General features: G+C 39.6%; 1 protein-coding gene across 1 annotated transcript in view; it reads left to right on the top strand.

The window, feature by feature from the left end:
• The window catches only part of LOC109912707 (astrotactin-2-like), a 1,431,562-nt gene that overhangs the window by 1,104,090 nt on the left and 309,951 nt on the right, over positions 1–17,521 (top strand). The window lies entirely within an intron of this gene.

The raw sequence follows: 17,521 nt of genomic DNA on the forward strand, positions 1-17,521 counted from the left end.
CCTTCCTTACATTTCTATGTTTTATGATCATGCCTGCCCTGAACTTTCCTTCTGAGCTTCCACATTGTTTATTGTCCATGACCTTTCTATTTGTGAAATCCCTACTGTGTTGAAATCATGAGACATTGCACTGTGACCACTTTTTTTTTTGCAAGAGCTTAAACTATCAAGTCTCTTTTGTCTCCTTGTCTTCAGCACACAAATTGCTGACTTTTAAAACAATCTTGGTGTCATCTAACTCTGCCTGGGTTGGTTTATTTTATGTTACAATCTAACATTTTCCAGCCTTATGTTGTAATTCACAATATATTTGGATCTTCACCAAATTTTCACTTTAATAAGATGTAGCATCTCACATTATTCAAAATTAAATGAGGACAGAACAAACAAGAATCTTTTTCTAGTTAGTGGTGTATATGAAATTGCAGTGTTGGAACGAAACTTGGAGACTTTAACATAATTTGCCTGTAGCACAGAACGTTTCTATGATGTCTGCCACTAATTTATTTTTATTGTTTCAAGTCTTAAGACTTACCTTGCCCAACTGATGGCATGTGTAATAGCAATTGCTGGCCACCGCTGGCCACCAGACGTAACTTCACATCAGATAATTATTTCTGAGTGGTGTTCGCAGCTTCAAATGCAGTTTTTCACAACAGATGAGTCGTATATTTTCTAAGGCCTCAGCAACTTCCCAAATTGATAATGGAGGCCAGACATTTAAAATTGCTCAAAAGATAGTTGAAAATCCACAAGAAAAAGAAACTTTCTATTAATTATGAAACATGAGTGAAAATATAACTTAAAAACGGAAATGTAAACCCAGAGGACCAAAATGTCATGGCAAAAAAGTAAAATTGAAGTCCTCAAAATTTGTCATTAAGTTTTTATTTTAGTGGCACACAGCTAGTATTATTACTAAAAGAAAATAGATCTTGTATGTCTACCTTTCATAACTTAACGGTATCCCAAGTCATCTTAAAGCCAGTGGCTCAGTGGTTAGCTCTGCTGCTTCACAGCGCAAGGAACCTGGGTTCGATCCCACCCTCGGGCAACTGTCTGTGTGGAGTCTGCACATTCTCCCCATGTCTGCGTGGTTTTCCTTCGGGTGCTCCGGTTTCCTCCCACAGTCCAAAGATGTGCAGGTTAGTTGAATTGGCTACGCTAAATTGCCGATAGTGTTCAGGGATATGAGATTAGATGGGTTATAGGGAGATGGGTCTGGGTGGGATGCTCTGAGGGTCGGTGTGGACTTGTTGGGCCGAAGGGCCTGTTTCCACACTGTAGGGATTCTATGAAATGCCTTTGAAGTATAATTATTGTGGTAATATAAGGAGTGAGGGGGTAGTCGAAAGCAAGAGGTCCATGCTCATACCATGAGTAGTTTTCAATTCGTATCAGATAGCAGGATTAGGGAATGTGAGCTGAGAAGGGACGTAAAGGAGAAAGATACATCTTGGTAACACCAGGTACAACAGGATCTATAATAGGTGAGTTATGTAGGGCTCAGGAGATCAGCTGTGTCTATCCCCTGATAGTTCCGTTCTAATCCCTTCAATTCTATGCAACCTTATATTCCAAGAAGGAAGAACATCAATCATTGCATGGCACAGTGTTTGGTTATAGACCCACCACTGCTGAATAAGTTGTGCTTTGAAGATTCATTTGCTGACTTTCACGACCCTTGTGATACTGTTGAAGTTCTTGCTTCTAGGTTCCTTGGCTGGATTCTGGGTTTTAGCCTCCCGAGGCCATTTGCTCCCTTTTCTTCCTGAGGAGTATCGATGAGGGTCCCCTGGTTCCCACAGAAACATGGCTTCTCTTCCGTTAAACTCCATCACTAAGGTATCCAGTGCTCTTTCACTTGACCTCTGACCCCTTTTTTGACCCTGGTGCTCCATTTGTTTATCTGCCAGTTGCAGTAAAGACAGTCACAGCTTCCTTGTAGTGAATGCAATTCCCTTTAAGAGAAGCAGACTACATTTAAGGCGACAGGCTTCCTTTAGCATGTGCTGACCACCATGAATACCATGAGGCTTCCTATTGAGTGTCTCGCCAGTCGGAAGTGTGAGTCATGCATGATTGAGTTTAAGAATTTAATGAAATGAGGAGGTTATCCTTAAAGTGCCTCAAAGTGACTCGACATGGACTGCTGATGAACCACAATCCTTCCATCTAAAACAGGAGCCATCAGATTTTCAGCCATATGTGTTCACACTTCTAGAATGTGACTTGAACACACAACCTTTTCATAAAGTAGTATTCTAAATGTTCCATAATTACTAATAAGAACAGCACTGCTCACTTTTAGAATCATAGAGTCAAACAGCACAGAAACAGATCCATTAGTCCAACTCATCCATACCGACCAGTTTTCCCAAACTAAACTAGTTCCATTTGTGTGCGTTTGATCCATATTCTTCTAAACCTTTCCTATTCATGTACCTGTCCAGATGTGTTTTAAATGTTGTAACTGTACCTGCATCTACCATTTCCTCTGGCAGTTCATTCCATGTATGCACCCTCTGTGTGAAAAAGTTGTTCCTCAGGTCCCTTTTGAACCTTTCTGCTTTGACCTTAAACCCATGCCGTCTGGTTCTGAATTCCCTACCCGAGGGAAAAGACCTTGGCTGTTCTCCTTATCAATGCCCCTCATGATTTTACAAACCTCCATTAGGTCACCCCCCCAACCTCCTACGCTCCTGGGGATAAAAAGTCCCAGCCTATCCAACATCTCTTTATAACTCAAACCTGCCAGTCCCACCCTTGCCAATTTAATAATATTCGTTTTATAACAGGGTGTCTAGAACTGTATGCAGTACCACAAAAAAGGCCTCTCAATGTCTTAAACAGCTGTAACATGACGTCCCAATCCTATACTCAATGGTCTGACCAATGAAGGCAAGCATTCCACATGCCTTCTTCACCACCCTGTCTACTCCTGATGCTACTTTCAAGGAACTATGTACCTGCACCCCTCGGTCTCTCTGGTCGACAACACTCCCAGGATCCCTACCATTAAATGTGTAAGCCCTGCCCTGGTTTGTCTTAGCAAAATGCAAAACCTTACATTTATCTAAATTAAACCCTGTCTCCCACTTCTCGGTCCAGTGGACAGCTGAGATTTGGTTGGTACTTGTTTTCTTACTGCTTTGAAAGCAGCAGTAATGTTCAGGAGAAGATGTAGGATGGACTGTTGCTTTAATGAAAATCATGTGAAAATATAATCACGACATGATATCATTGCTGAAGTAATGACACCTGAAATAAAACAGTGTACAGGAGTGCAGATGGTTTTTATAGGCTTGGAAAATCTGTCAGGGGAAAGACAGTGTCATTTGGGCCTTAGAGAATCTCTTGGGGAAGCCAAAAGTGTTGATCTGAGAGACCAGTGAAGCCCATAGAATTAAACTAACTTCAGGGTAACAGTAGGTTAGTGCAAAACACCTGCTGCCTTGTACTCCCTCATGGAATAATTGAAAGCTGGTAATCATTGCTTTAAATAAAGAATTACATCCTTTGCTTTTATAGTTTCTGCTTTACCTTTCGACTGTGAACATTAGAAAATAGGAAAAGGGCCAATTTCATTGAAACATTGAATCCCTACAGTGTGGAAGCAGGCCATTTGGCCCATTGAGTCCACATCAACCTCTAAAGAGCATCCCAACAAGAGCCAACCCCCATTCTATTCCTGTAGCCTTGCCTTTCCTATGGCTAATCCACCTAGCCTGCACATTCCTGGATGCTATGGGCAATTTAGCATGGCAAATCCACCCTAACCTGCACATCTTTGGATCGTGGGAGGAAACCAGAGCACCCAGAGGAAATGCACGCAGACATGGGGAGAATATGTAGATTCCACACAGACATTTGCCTGAGGCTGGAATTAAGATTTATTTTGCTGGGTTGGCTTCAAGTGAATAAAGGTTTCGACCTGGATAATTTTATGACTGTTGTCAAACTTTCTACCTTAATAGTAACTTTGCAGCAGCCTTAAAATATTGTCTTGCTTCCATAATTTCAAGGTCACACTATATCACTGTTCCTTATTTCTGTTTATTGATTCACCAAGACCCTGGATTAACATGTCTATCCTTGCCCTTTCAAAACATTTCTTACTGTGATATATTTTCTTCGTCTCAGGTATCTCAAGGACAGTGATTCAACATCCACTTCATTCTGTCTCTTGCCCCTAATTTAGCATCAGAAAACACCTTTCTGAATATATTCATCATTTCAGAGAGGCAAAAAATAATGACTCAATATTGCGGAAGCTCAATACATTCTGTCCCTGAATAAAGTACAAAACCAATGTGGGACAGGACAGAGATGGGATGAGACTGAAAGGATGTCACACCCAGACTCTTCAGGGGAGCAGGGTTGATAAATGGAGATGTGAAAGGAGAGCTGGAAAGTATATCTTGTGTTGATAAAAGATTTTTTTTCACAAACAGCTTGACAGTTGTCTTGAGATTAAGCCATCTGTTCACAACCTTGGTCTCACAGTAAATCCGAGATGAGCTTCTGACCTTATCTTTTACCATCACAGGGACCAATTATTTATCATCTCTGCATCGACAATGCCCTTGTTCAATTTCTATTGAAATTTTCATTCATGTCTTTGTTGTCTCAAGACTTGATTCCAAAGCATGCCTGGTTGGTCTCCCACTTTCTACAATCCCTACAGTGTGGAAGCAGGCCATTCAAACTAAGGAGTCCACACCAACCCTCTAAAGAGCATCCCACCCACACCATCCCTGGTGTCCTACATTTCCCATGGCTAGCCCAATGATCCTGTACGTCCTTGAACACTATGGGACAATTCAGCATGGCCAATCCACCTGACCTGCACATCTTTGGACTGTGGGAGGAAACCAGAGTACCCAGAAGAAACCCATGCACATGCGGGGAGAATGTGCAAACTCCACACAGACGGTTGCCTGAGGGTGGAATCGAACCCAAGTCCCTGGCGCTGTGAGGCTGCAGTACTAAACACTGAGCCATTGTGCTACCTTAGGTGAGTACAGGATACACTGTCCAAAGCTCTGCTCTTTGTGCCTTAAACCAGATGGATTCCTGTGCATTTATCACTTCTGTTTTTGTTGATCTGCACTGGCCACCAGTCCGATCATTTGCCGATTTAAAAATTCTCTTCTTAATCACATCTTTCCATGGCCTCACTTCTGCCGATCTTTATAAGCTCCTCCAGCTTCACATTGGTCTGGTTTATCTGTGCTCCTCTAACTTCTGCCACTTCAGCATCCTTCATAGCAATCATTAAACTATTTGGAGGCTGCACTTTGAGCACGTCAAGACTGTAATCTCTGAAGCACTCACTCTACACCTCTCCAGTTCTCCACCTCTTGTTCCTTTTTTAAGGTGGTTTGTAAAAGCTAGCACTTTGACTAAACTTTCATCTCCTGGAGTCTTATTTTATTCTGTAAGTCTCCTGTCAAGTGCATTGGGACATCATGCAACATTAACATCACTAATAAGTTGCTGTTGATTCCTTTTTTGTTCAACCAGGTGAAATGCTTCAAAATAGAACATTGAGATTTTACAGCATCATGGAATCAGTTATAACAATGTGAAGTATCATCAACAGCTGTTCAAATTCTGCACAACCCAAGTGGTCACGTTGTGGACTGGTAACATTTTGTATGCACAGCAAAGTCCCAACATGCTTTTGCCTTCTTTTTACACCTTGTGCACTTGGTGTGAGTGGCGTGACAAAGATGCAGCACTTTAAAACATACATTTAGAAGTTAGTTGACTTAATGCATCTTTAAATTGTATATATTCCCTTATTTCATACCCAGCTAAACAAACTGCTATTAACTCATTTAGACTTTTCGAGACTGGACTCAAAAAACATGAAATCCCCTTCCATGAGTTGGAACAACTTGAGCCACGCTAGCTGAAGAGGAGGCTTTAAGGGGAGGCAATGACCTAGTGGTATTATTGCAGGACTGTTAATCCAAAGATCCTTACTTGGTCTGGCAATGTGTGTTGACTCTTCACTGCCCTCTGGGCATTTAGGGATGGGCAATAAATGCTGGTCTAGCCAGTGACGCCCTCTTTCTGTCAATGATTTTTGTTTTAGAAAGCAGTAATATCTACATAGAAGGTTCTCTGATCATGACCCACAATGTCATGCATTATGTTACAAGGAAATCTAAAAAGGCAATGACAAGTACTGTAGTTGAGAGAGGGTCAGGATTTATCAAATGGGTGTATTGTACATGTTATTGTCAGAATTGTGGAGAGACAAATTAAGACGGACAAAGCATATTTCTATGGTTTGATAGATAACACTAAATTCAAAGCCAGATTCTCATGGGATCTTGTTTTCATTTCTCCCCTCACTGACCTATCTCAGCTCCAAAGTCTGTTTTAGTTGCTAAGGAGGAACCCTCCGCACAGCACATTTCCCTTACCTACCACTTGTGTACAGGCCTGTCCTCTGTTGGATTTGTAAAAGCAAATAATTTAACAAATGCTACCCCACCACCCCCTCCTTGCCAGTTCCAAGAATGGCACACGAAATGTAGATTAAACCCAGAAGCTCATTGAGAATAGGTTAAATTCATCATAACTCAGCGAAGGCAGTTTGAACAAGCAGACAGCCTCGCAGTTTGAACCTGCAGCCATCTGGTTAGAGCAAATATGCTTCAGCATTGTTCTGCTAACTCCAGTTTTCCATTACAAAGTTTCCCTGCATGATAACAGTGACTTCACTTCAACAAACAATTTTTTAGTTGAAAGGTATCTTGGAGGTTTTCAGAATTTGTAAGCTGCGAAGTATTGTTTCTTTTTGTTTATTGCTGATCTTACCCCAACCCTCACTTGCTATATCAGGCCAATAGATTTGATCAGCCATAGGTTTCATTGAGTTTTTCAGCATAAAGCCTCGATATTTCCTACTGTAGATATTTTCTTGAGTTCAGTGACATTGATCTCGCTAAAGCAATCTGAGCAACTTATTCTTAAGTGAATTAAAATGTATTACTGGGCATCTCGTTGCATGGTAGCCACTTCCTGCCATGACCTTGGCTTTGTCCCTACATATATTTATTTCTTCAGTCTCTCTCATTGTGGGCCAAAGGTAGCAAAATTTAAGTGACATCATAAGTTGTTTTATTCCATATGAACTTGAAAGGGACAAGGCTGTAAAATTTTGTTCAGTTGCTACAGCCATATTGATGTGATTTCACAAAATAAAGAATAAGCTAAACAATATTAAGTGGGCCAAGTAGAAAGTTTTGTCTGCAATCTTTTGAATGTCAAATTCTTGACATCTATCAGGGTTAGGTGCGTGGACTTCAGCAGATGACAAGAATTTGGATACTGCTCAAATATAACCCTGTGTACCACAAAGGACCATGTGAAAACCAGGTGAAACAATGCAAAAAACAAGATGGTGTCTGGGGCCAACCTCATGACTGTGCGGATTCATGGCTAGCAACTGAGCAGATAATAAGGAGTCAGTGTATTGGCCAGATCAGAGCCTCCCTCCAATGTGGCTTTTACCTTCTTGTCATAGTTAACTGACTCATGGAACTTTTCCTAATTTGGTTCCGACCTTTTTTAGAAGCCTGATTTTGTGTCGATTCGTAGTTGGAAATTATTGATCCCATTCAAAGAACAATGGCCGCTGGGTAAACCATGTTGTGGCTCCTACTTATTTCAAATGAAGATTGCTGCAGCCTGGGTGAACATAAATGGTAATTGAGATGCTGTGTCAAAACCAGACCTTGCTTCGAGCTGTCCTTTGTTGGATGAGAGCTGGCCATCGACTTTATAATGGGATGTTCCCATTGACTGTGATAAGTTAGAAGAAGTTGAAGCTTTCTACATGGCATTTGGGATTGATTTGAATAAAGTAGTGTATCTCCCTAACAATCAGCAGACCAAGGATTGAACCACAAAGTGGAAGTTTGAATAGTGAGTTCAAGATCAGATCTGGCACAGCAAACAAAACAGAGAGGGACAGAAAGAATATGCTTACAAAGTGGTTATTTTATTTTAAATGCAGAATCAAATTTTCATCTGAGTGCAGTGGCATGTGTTGCTATGGGAATAGCCACAATTAAACTGTTTTATTAGTGGAAATCCGATTTTTCACTGCATTGTTGCCATTTTCTCTTAGCTTCACTATGGGCCAGGACTTAGTGTCCAATATATACAGCAGCTCTCATTGATGCTGAGTCCCCATTTTAAATTGTGGCAATCAGATTTCCTCCCACGCACCATTTTTGTCCCATGGGAATGCAGGGTTTTGGAAATTGATTAAGAGCACCTCGGGTTTAAAAGTCTGTGAAGAGTATGGAAAGCATGCTGAGAAGTGTGGAACATTCTGAAAGTTAAGTGTTAAGTGTTTTAACAACTTTAAATGACACTATTTTCCAGTGTATTGTAGTGCAGATGTGTTTTTAATGCAATGATTCATTATAGGGATCTTTCTTTTAAAGTTAAGTTAAATGATCTGGCACTATACTTTTAAATTGAAATGAACATCTTATGTTTTTCCCTTCCCCAAGGGCAGTCTATTTAGTAGCTAGCAATAACCATTCACAATGCTTGGCTGAATTTTGAATGAAGATAGATTTTAGTACACTAGATATTCCATCCAACTGATAATGAATGACAGGTTCAAAAGCTATAATAACAGATTGTCCCCTTCATGTGTTTTCTGGTTTTGTGACAGGTTTATCAGATTATGAGTATTTTGAGGCAGGATGTATTTGTCTCAATATCGATGATATGGATGATTTTTAGAAAATGGTGAGAGTTTTCCGACCACAGACTATATGGACTCTGAGGATAACACATTACATTATGAGTGAATAGCTTTGGGACATATGTGGCGGGCATGTGGGCAGCATGGGTGATATGAGGGGGTCATGGACAATACATCGGGACATAATGATGACATGGGATGGTTTGGGTGATCCAAGGGAGCTTGGAGAATACATTAAGGCAAAGAGGGGCAATGGACTGGCATGGAAAGTGGGTGGGCAGTGAGGGTGATCAGTGAAGTTTAGGAGACTTTAAACACTTTTGGCAATTGAGGTACAGTTTTAATGAATTGGGGTGGACCTTCCAACCAGCACAACTCAGCACCCATACTCCTCACGCACTCCAGGGGAGCTTGCAACTATACTGTGAACCCGAACCTTGCATGCAAAGAGAAAAATGGTACGGGAATCACACATGGGTTAGGTGTGTGTGAGTTTCTGAGCTGCAAAAGTGCATTGATCGGCTTTACCTGAGCCCAGAAGAAGATCTAGCTCAAAATCTGCAATAACAATTAAAAGCTGAAAGAATGAGACACCACATTTGCAAATATTAATTTTCAGTACCAGAGCAGCTTTCTTTGGCAATAATTAAGATTTAGCACAAGGTTAATAGGAATAGGACTAACATGTCTTAGCTTTCGATAATGAGTTTGGTACATATCTACAATGTCAGGACAGGACTTTAATGTCACACGATGCATTTAAATAAGGAACAAACTAGCAAGATGCCAATTTGACGTGGCTTCCAGAGAATTAGGTCAGCTCAGACAGTGAATACTGATTTTTTTGTTTTTAACAACACGTGCATTTGCTGGAAGTTCCTGTTTAATTTGCACACAGATACCGATGAATACTGTTCACTTCACTCTTTTGTTCCCAGTAAAATCTGGCCTATGTTTCTCTGCTTTTAACCCTTTTTGAGGACTTCTTAACTTAAAATAAATTCATATTTTGATATGAACCTGTGAAAAAGTAATCAAACAATTGAAAAACACAACAGAGTTATCATGAGGACATTACAGGCTGCTAAAGCACAGCATGCTCATTTCTGAATCTTGCATAATCATTAATCTGTTAAACAAAATTGAGTACCAAAAAAGTCAGAAATTGCCGACCAGCAGTCTCTGAGCACAATTATATTGCAGCTGATGGATAGGAATGGAATTGTCTGGAATTTTTCTTCTAAGTATCTAAAGCCTTATGCCAAATCCTGAGAGTTTAAATTTGGGATTGGAATATTGTACTGAAGAGATTGAATTTCTCCTGAAATCAGCCAAAATTTGACTTTTGTTTGCCAATGTAAATCAGTTGCATTATCTGTTGTAATTCAGATGCATAGCAAGCTCATTACAAATCTTTCTTCCCCCCATGGGGCAGTACATTCCTTTATCTACTTGGTGTTACATTCCACCAATGCTGTCTGCCATCTGTTCCATGAGCTACTTTGCCATTTTTTTTTTAAAAGAATAACATTTGCATGTGTGAAACTATACCAAGCTATAAAAATGGAGCAGAGCCTATTAATGCATTTGAATATTAATCCAGCGTTACATTGCTGGATCTCAGAATCAGAAGCTTGCTATTTTCAAGAATAACCTTGGTTTGACTAACTGTATTTTATTTGTGTCAGCTACAGCAGTGAGTGAGTGTATTTAAAATTGCCAAGTACTGTCTAAAGAACATTCTGACATGTGTTTTTTTCAAGCACAGATGCTGTACTAGAGTCATTAGTCTTTGAAGCCATGCAATCAAATCTCTCCATGATAAGAAAATACTGAATTACGAAATAGGGCAGAAATAGACCACTGAGCTATTTGCGCCTGTTCCACCATCCAATAAGATCATGGCTGGTCTATCTGTGTGCTGAGTTCCACATTCCCACCTTATGTTATTCACTCATGGGATGTGGGCATCACTGGTGTGTCAGCATTTATCACCTGTCCCTGTTTGCCCTTGAAAAGTGGGAGTGAGTTGCCTTCTTGAACCACTGCAGTCCATATGCTGTTGGTAGACCCACAACGTCATTCACCCTTGATGACTTCAATTTCTTTTTATTCATTCAGGGTTGACAGCATTGCTGGGTAGGCCAGCATTTATCGCCCATCCCTTATTGCCCAGAGGGCAGTTAAGAGTCAACCACATTGCTTTGGGTCTGGAGTCACATGTAGGCCAGACCAGGTAAGGATGGCAGTTTACTTCCCTGAAGGACATTAGTGAACCAGGTGGGTTTGCCAACAATCGGCAATGGATTCACGGTCATCATTAGACTCTTTTTTTTAATTATTGAATTCAAATTCCACCATCTGCAATCACAGGATTTGAACCTGGAACATTGTCTGGGTCTCTAGATCAACAGTCCAGCGAGAGTAGCACTAGGCCATCACCTCCCTCAACCCAGTAAGAATTTATCCATCACTGCCTTAAAAATATTCAAAGACTCTTCCCTCCACCACCTTTTAATGCAGAGTGTTCAAAGGTTATCCAATAAAAATAGAAAAAAGTTCTCCTAATCTCTGTCCTGAAAGGGTGACCTTAATTTTAAAACAAGATCCCCTAGTTCTGCACATTCTCACAAGAGGAAATATCCTTTCACACCCACCTTGTCAAGATCTTTTAGGATCTTATATACTTCAATTATACCACGTCTCAGTCTTCTCAACACTGTTGGAAACAGGCCCAGCCTCTTCAACCTATCCTTATACGGCAACCTGTTCATTGCTGGTATGAATTGAATAAACCCTTTCTGAGCCACCTCCAATGCATTTGCATTATTCCTTAAATTAGGAGACCAAAACTACACGTAGAGTTTGAGATGTAGTCTCACCAATGCCCTGTGTAACTGAAGCATGACATCCTTTTACGACCAATTCCTCTTGTGATAAAGGATAACATCCTATTAGTCTTCATTATTTTGTTGTGTACCTGCACGTTAATGGTACACCAGAACTCATCTGCATCTCAAAATTCTGCAGTTGTTCTCTGTTTAAGTAATACTCTGCTTTTCTTATTCTTCCTGACAAAGTGAACAATTTCATAGTTTTCCACATTATACTCCACCTGCTGATTTGGTCTTTCATACCTCTCCTTGTATGTCTGCAACTGCCTTATGTCTTCTTCCCAACATACTTTCTGTTCTATGTCGCCTGCGACTTTAGAAAACATGCCTTCATCAAAGCCATTGACATAAATTGGAAAAGGTTGAGGCTTCAGGATAGACTCCTGTGGGACACCACTTGTCACATACTGCTAACCAGTCAAAGATCCATTTATGCACATCCTGTGGTTTGTGCAAGACAGCCAATCTTCTATCTATGCTAGTATGTTAGCTGCCACACAATGAGCTTTTATTTTCTCCAGTAACCTTTGATGTGGGAACTTATCAAATGCTTTTTGGAAATCCAAAAATAGTATATGTATCCCCAGGTCATTGTATTCCTTCAAAGAACTCCAATAAATTGGTTAAACATGATTTCTTTTTGACAAAACCGTGCTGGCTTATCCAGATTACCTAGAATTTTTCTAACTATGCAGTTATAATCATAACAATGATTGATTCTAATAACTTTCCCATGCCAGGCACCAAGCTAACTGGCCTATCGTTACCTGTTTACTGTCTCCCAGAATATATTTTTAAAATTTTGAGTCTGGTTGAACCTTGCCTGAACTGAGGGAATTTTGGAAATTTAACAACCACATGTCTGTCATTTCATTAGCAACTTCTTTTCAGACCCCGAGGATGAAATCCACCTGGACCCAGAGACTTGTCAGCTCCCAGCTCTAGCAGTTTGCTCAGTAACACTTCCCTTGTGATTGTGATTTCATTAAATTCCCATGTCCCTTCCTTCCCTTGATTTGGAGCTTTTAATGTACATTTTTTTGTATGCTTTCGAGTGAAGACAGAAGCAAAATGTTTCTTCATTTCATCTGCCATTTTCTTCTTATCTACCATTAACTGCAAATACTCATTATGTTGATAACTAACACACACTAGCTGACGCTTATTAACTAACTGTAGAAGTTCGCAGTGTACATTTTTACATTCCTAGCTAGCTTCTTCCCTTATTCTACTTTCTTTCTCCTGTTAAAACTTATGGTCATTCTCAACTGTGTTTTCAATATTCTAACTAATCATTAGTCTCGCCATTCATCTTTGTGGAGTGACACACCTTGTCCTTAAGTTTACACAGTATGGAGCTGGAGGAACAGAAGGCCAGGCAGCATCAGAGGAGCAGGAAAGCTGACGTTTCGCGTCGAGACCCTTCTTCAGATTTCTTGCTATCCCTTGTCCTTAAGTTTGATGCTTTTTCTCAGTGAACCAAAGTTGGTAGGTCCTCCCTTTAGATCATTTCTTGATTGCAAGAATATACATATTCTAAGTATTTTGAAATATTATGTTAAATGTCTGCAGCCTTGACATATCACCTGAATTGCCATCCTTAATGAATTTCAATAACGTTATATTATTCTCTTGCTTATGTTGCCATTTGTATATTTTATTAGTTCTACCATCAATTTGTGTGCTATTAAAATTCAAGAATAAAAAGATCTTAATCATTGAGCAGGGACTCATCATAATTAGCCCCTTTCTCTGTGGAAAGTAAAAGCCAACAGCAATTATGAAATATGCATTTATGTAGTGCCCTGCTGTAACAAGTGAACTTGGGATTGATTGATGTGATATGTTTTGAGATGGGTCCTGCATTTTAGGAGGGTGCTATCCAAGCAAATGGGTTTCAGCAAGTTGTTCTATAACTGAAAGCCTAAGCAGCTGAAGGTTCTGCCTTCGTAGATATGTGTATGGTACCAATGGATAGATACATGCACAGAGAGATTCTAAATTCTTTTGGCATGTCCATTGTGTTGAAATTAAGATTCATTGTTAAATCTCTGAATCTTAGTTTTGGTTTATCAAATAGGTCAAAGCATATCAGGTGCAAGACAGGCATTACCATTGGCCTGTTACTTGTACTTGTCACAACTACATAGTATTTTCCTAAAAAAATAGGGCTAGTTTGAGGGTGTATTGTTTGCAAGAATTCCTATGAAGATATCATAGTCACAACAAAATTTGGCTTAAGATCATCCGGTGTAGCATATCTTTTACACTGTCTTAATTTGTCATTTTGGCAGCTCTCTCGCCATCTCTGATCTGACATACCATGGGCTGTAAAACATGGTATTTCTTGCAGGATTCTCTAATTTCAGCAAACTGTGCAACAAATTATTGGAGAAAGTCTTTCAGATTTCTGTGACTTTCAGATTTTGACCAAATTTAAATGTGGATGTATATGTTGTGACCAAAGTTAGAGGAGTACACTCCTCTCTCCCATTACATTTATGGTCATAACATATATTGTTTTCCCAAGTATCAATATGGACAATTATATGAAATAATTTATTCATTTCAGATTACAAATCCATCAGTAGGGCTCTAGTGGTGCAGTGCTAGTGTCCCTAGCCCTGGCCTAGGAGGCCCAAGTTCAGGTCTCACCCGGTCCAAATAACATCTCTGAACATGTTGATTAGAAAAAAAGGGAACCAATCCATCAAATAGGTTTCTTTACAAACAGCAGAACTATTGATTACAAATCATCACATTCAATAAAGATAAAAAGCTTATTAATACAAAGTTCAGAACATAAGTTTACATATATACCCTTCTAAATACCATCACACACGCACAGCAGTTAAAGAAAAGTATTTTGAAAAATCCTTCCCTGCAAACATTAGCTTAAACTTTTGTGAAATAATTGAGAGTTCTTGAGGGAAAATGGATAAGATGCAAAATGTTCGAAGTGGCTTTCAGACTGGCTTCTTGGTACACATGGACAGGTGTCACTCTGTACTAAAATTGTCCATAGAATCTCTTCAGATACAATTAATTTGGAAAATATCAAGAGAAAGTTTGTAGAAGCTTCTCAAGAGAAGGGAATGACTCAGATTTTTTAGCTCTCATACTGGACTCTAAGAAAAGATTTTTTTTTGCAAATGGTTAAGAAAGGAGAATTTGGGTGATTTCTCTCTCAGCAAACAGAATTCCAAAACAATCTTAAATAGCCATAACTCCCGACAGCCATGATCTCAGACCCTGCGACTTCCAGTAATACAAGCTGTTGACTGAATGTATATAACTTCAGTTAAACAAGTTCAAACAGCAAGTTTGAGTCATGCAACTTACGGTAAGTGTTTTAAAACAAAATGTGTTCCAGAGTGTCCTTTCAGTGACTTAAATAAAAACAGGTCCAACTATCTCCTTGGTGCCAAATTTCACAAATCTCTAAACATTAGTCATCTAAAATATTAATAATAGAAGTGCCTCAAAAACAATGCTGATGCATTCCCTATCATATTAAGGCATCTCATTGTATTGATTTGATCAGATTTTATTGTCACGCGTGCTCAAGTGTAAAAGTACTAGAGTACAGTGTAACGTGTATTATGTCGCCACATACAGCACCATTTTAGGTACTTGGATACAGAATCTTAAGAACAAGTTAGAAAGAAAGAACAAAGTTATAACTTAAATATTGCAGTAATTGTAGTATCGTGTAAAGCATACAAAATAAGTTTAAAAGTTACACATTGCAGAAGTTTTAGTTTTAAGTAGAAAATAAAGAAGTAAAGCTGCAAGTTTATTCCAGGCATTGTTGGCAAGGACAGCATTTATTATGAGATAGTAAGAACTGCATATGCTGGAGTCAGAGATAACACTGTGTGGAGCTGGAGGAACACAGCAGGCCAGGCAGCATCAGGGAAGTAGGAAAGTTGACGTTTCGGGTCGGAACCCTTTTCTGAAGAAGGGTCCCAACCCAAAAAGTTAACTTTCCTACTCCTCTGATGCTGCGTGGCCTGCTGTGTTCCTCCAGCTCCACACAGCATTTATTATTACTGATATACGGTTATCAAACCAGCATAGTCGCTCTTGAGAAGACAGTGGTAAGCCTTCTTTATTTGAATCCCTGAGGACTATATAATGAAATGCTAATAGTTAGGGAGTTTTAGGATTTCCCTCAGCTGATAAAATATCTCAGTGCCTGAACTTGCAGAAACTGTTAGATTTTTGACCAGTAGAGAAATAGATTCCTTCGATTATAGTGATCCACTGCAGAAATGTCAGTGACTGCAGAATACCAGAGAGACATATTTCAAGATAGATATCCTACTGAGCCCACCAGGAAAAGGGCCGTTTTAGATAGATAGCATCTCAAAGTGTCAGAGAAATAAGTCTAAATATTTTTGAGCTCCGAGAGTAATCAATCTCCAGTTAACATTAGTGCTGGATTTTCACCATCAAGGCAGGACACTTAAGTTGGACATTCTCCTGTCTTGGTAGACCCATCTCATTTTAAAAAAGTCTTCTGAATCGTGTGATGTTTAGTCAGTGGAGGTGGCAACAAGATAGGGTTATGCCCTCAGACTTCAGAAGTATATCCAAGGTGACAGTGTGAGTTTGTTCAAAGCTCTTGGTGACTATGTCCCAGTTGTAAAAAAGCAGCCTGCCATTTAGGACCGCCATTATGTATTCTCATAGCTTCCACCCAACCAAAGCTACTTTGCTTGGCCTCTCATATTCAAATCAGTGCTGACTCACTAGCAACCTTTCAATGCCTATTTATCCTCATTCGCCCTCGTTATGGCATGCTTGACTGAAATCCCAGATCACTAACAGAATTAGATCTGAAGGGATTCAGTTTCAAAGTGAATTCTTCACTTGACTGATTTATTTAAGTGGATCTAATGAATTATTTTTCCTGTGATCGCCTTTTCTAATACCTTGGTGTTTGTTTCAACAATTTTGAGGTGTGAAGCATTTGCGGTCTCTGTTATTGGATACCGATTGTCTGATTGACAGGTTTATAAGGTTGTAGCAGCACCAACAGTTGGGTTTTAAACATTACGGAAAGCTTATTCTTCTTCTTAGCAGTTCCACATTTGTACAGAGTCTAAACAGTGCAGCATGGAGGCCATTTCACCTTTCTGATTACCTCAAAATTTGGTATAATCAGTAAATTTTCAATTTGACACCGCATTCCAGTATTTTCATTTTAAGTCTAAGTATAGCTAGCCTTTCCAGAACATTATGGCAATCTATTTATACCCTATCCATTACCTCAACCGTTTTCACTTCCCCCAAAATTTTATCAGCATTGTCTAATTTATAAAACACCAATACAAAGTACTTATTAAGTATTCTAGTCTTGCCCTGTGCCTTGAAATATTAATAATCTTCTTTGTCCCTAAGGGGTTCTGTTTTCTCTCTACCTAACCACCTACATTTGTATATTTACGAGATGACTTTTGGATTTCCTTTATGTTATTTGGTACTTCATTTTTGTAATCTGTCTTTGCTGCTCTTATTTTCTTCTTATTCATTATTCAGCACCATTCGCCAGTTTTGCAAGTGCTGCTTGATGTAATATTGGATCAAATACTGCCTTGATGTCAAGGACAGTTACTCTAACCAGCACCCAGAAGCACAAGGCCAGTAAATCCATGGTAATGTCACCACATGCAAGTTCACTCCGAGCAACCATCTTGTCTTAGAGCTCTGTTGCCACTCCTTCACTTTTGATGGATCACCATTGTAAACTCTCTTCCCAACAGCACTGTTGGTATTCTGACACCCCAAGGACTACCACGGTCAAGAAGGCTGCTCACCACCACCTCATGCAGGGGCAATTAGGGATGGGCAATAGATGTTGTCCGAGTCAGTGATGTTCACA

This window comes from Rhincodon typus, chromosome 28, assembly GCF_021869965.1.
Source record: "Rhincodon typus isolate 14 chromosome 28, sRhiTyp1.1, whole genome shotgun sequence".
NCBI lineage: Eukaryota > Metazoa > Chordata > Chondrichthyes > Orectolobiformes > Rhincodontidae > Rhincodon > Rhincodon typus.